The sequence below is a fragment of the Frankliniella occidentalis genome, unplaced genomic scaffold (genome assembly GCF_000697945.3).
Source record: "Frankliniella occidentalis isolate FOCC.00 unplaced genomic scaffold, Focc_3.1 Scaffold182, whole genome shotgun sequence".
In the NCBI taxonomy this organism is placed as follows: Eukaryota; Metazoa; Arthropoda; class Insecta; order Thysanoptera; family Thripidae; genus Frankliniella; species Frankliniella occidentalis.
In genome coordinates, this window is record NW_026267308.1 from 409,899 (window position 1) to 413,142 (window position 3,244).

Consider the following 3,244-nt stretch of genomic DNA (forward strand, 5'->3'; position numbering starts at 1 on the left):
ACTCAAGATAGTCATTATCTACTGCTTGCATTCCAGTCTCCAAAGTTAGAGGTGCTGGAACGGTACTTCTAACACACTGACTTACAAATACAATTATGTAGTAAACAAGGAAAAAAACATAGTCAGCTATAAAGAACTGAACCATTTCTTCATCAGCTGAAGCAACGCACACATCAAAAAGGGAACAGAGGTGTTGTCTTTCAGGAAGATCGGAGAGAAAATGTTCAGCATTTTTCTGAAGGATTTTAGTTAATGCTGAGGGTAGGAGGAATCTTGAACCTTGAAGGCCTTTGGTCAATGCACTGTGAATAATATTTAGAAATTGATTCCACTCATCTAAATCACCCAAATTGATATGACAGCCAATCAACTGTTGGATAAATTCCTTGTACTGCTGGCCTTTCACAAAGCAAGCTTCATTTGAGTTCAGCTTGTATAGTGCATTCCCAAAGTTGTCACACAGATGCTCCAATATTTTCTCCAGTTGGGGATACTTTGACGCTTGTTCTGGGGTAAAAAAAATGTGTGTCAATATTTTCACAAAAAAAAGGTTAAAAAAATTGAGTTCAATATTTGTAGGTAAGCTCACCGACAATAATGTGGCCTCTCTGGTGTTTCAAAAAGGATCTGTGGCACCTGTACTCCTTCCCACGAGTCTGACAAGTATCACACACAGGGTTAACAAAAGTCTTCTTTTTGGTTGACTTTGCAGCAGAACGTCGAGGTGTCGACGTCGTCGGGGCACGAGTAGATGGTGTCAAAAATATTGAGCTATTCATCCTGGCTGGAATCAGAGAATTATTAGTGAAACAAAGCACAAATAATTGAGTTACGATTGTACTAGGGTTATATGATACGGATCTATGACAGACGCTCGCAAAGCACCGCGCACTGCCAGTTCCCTATTATCTATCCTTATTTTTCTTTTCGATGTTATTAATTTGACGAGATTCATCATAACTTACAACGTCAGTGCATACAAACGTACCTTTTCCATTGAAAAATCACACCAATCCATGAGCGAGTTTGTTTACTGCTGCGAAGCCCGGCGGGGGAGTGGCGTGGCGTAGCACGGAGCGGAAAAAGAACAAGAGCGCGCCCGGAACGCCGCGCGCCGCTTCTAGCGGGCGGTGGCCAACCCTGGCGGCGGATGGCTACAGAGGGGTCCCCGGGACTAGAGCGATGGCTGTTTAAATCTGGTGAGCACTTCGACTTTGATATCGGTACGATTCGATCCGTTGATCCCTTCCGGACGATTCGGTACCGAAACGAGACCTGTGCGACGAATATTGCGACCGCTAGATGTATTCCAGTGCGGCAAGGCGGCAGCCCCGGGCCCTACAGCTTCATGTCCCCTCTCTGTAGTCTCTTGGACTCACTTCATAAATGTAGATTGATTGATTGATTGATTGATTAGATAGATAGCCCTGTCCTTCAGACTCACAGCAAACTGTTCAGAGTATCCATGATTCCTTGGAGGTAAATGCTCAGTCAAAAAGTACATTAATGAGTGGAAGGAGGTGCGGGTCAAACGACACTCTGATTGTAGCAATCCTTCGTCCAGATTCAGGAGTTTCCTTATTCGCCGACCCCAAATTGGCACACAATAGAGACCCTGCATAGTTTATTTAAAAAAATGAAATACATAAGGGGATGGTTACTTATGAGTCAGAGATAGGCAGTAGCACTGGTTTTATAGCTTTTTTATTTGTATGAATTTAAGCAATCATTTTTTCTGCACACATTTCTGCATTGAGTTGAATCCTTTTTTGCATTTATGAGTACGACATTTTGCGCAAAAATTGTTCAAAACGAAACTTAGATTAAAGAACTTTTGCACAAAAACATACAAATAGTGTGTTCTGAAGAATGAGCTGGGAGAACTCACACGTTCTAACCATCGGTGATTTAATCTTCGCCTACGCATTACCACATGAATCCAGGCGTCAAAATCTGCCTGACCCCTTCTTCACAGAATGGGAATCAGGGGAACGACCAGCGGCACACGACCATTCATTTTGACTTTTTTTTGACGATTTGGTCCGCAGCCCAAACCCGAAAGTGAATCTGAGGTTGAGGAGTGGCTAGCCACGGCCAGTGCCTACCCCCTCTCCTCGACCGAAATGAAACGAAAGGAAACGAACCGGACGGAACTTTGAGAATTCGGGCACACCCTTGGTCTGCGACTGTCAACAATGTTGCTACTTTCTCTCAAAAGATGCCGCTAATGGTTGATCTAGTTTATTTTTGGCAAATTTCGAGATCGAAGTACTCGAAAACAATCATGTTGCTGAAATACGAAAAAAATGGAAAATTTGTTTGGTACCTTGTGACTTTTTTCGAGCAGTCCCATCTCGAAATTTGCAAAACCGCCAGGCCAACGGCTAGCGGCATCTTGTAAGAGTACATAGCAATCTTTCTTTAACCGTTGCAGGCCCACCCGTTACGACGCTACGATCGTGCACACCGAGAGGGACTGCATCGTTCCAGTCGAAGGCGAAGATCGGCATGTTCCTGGAGAGTGTGCGTGCGTACTGGCACCAACGGCAAAATTAGCGGCCATCTATGCTCGTAATACACATTTAATTCAAAATCGATGCGGCGTGTAGTTTTTATGGAGTCAAGATTCTTGCAAACCCTTACTCTGCCAATCTTAGTGTGTAGTAGTTTGCCAGTTACAACTGACGAACTGAAAGTTTGCCAGTTCTAACTGCAGAACTCTTTAGTTCGCCAGTTGTAACTGTGGAACTTTTTAGTTCTGCTTCAACAACTGGCAAACAGTAACAACTGGCGAACTAAAGAGTTCTGCAGATAGAACTGGCGAACTAAAGAGTTCTGCAGTTAGAAGTGGCGAACTTTCAGTTCGCCAGTTGCAACTACAACATACACACCAAGATTAGCAGAGTACATTTCACAGGCCTGCCTCGTTAAATTTCAGAACTTGTATGAATTTTTATGATAGGCTTGCTTTTTCTACAAAAAGGTTATGACATTACGAATGTTATTAAAATTAGTACCAAAACTGTAATGATTTTAAATGACATTGGTCACGCATGGGTCCCTAGTAATAACTTTGTGTACCCTTCACAGCTGTTGTTGTTCGTCTCAAAGATATAACTAGATTTGATTTAGAATGTTTTGCCAATGGCCAGCCAATTACACTGTTAAAAATGTTTCATTACATTTTTCATTACATGTTGTGAAGCTGTTTCCATAAGATTTTCGTGATGATATTTAATAAACT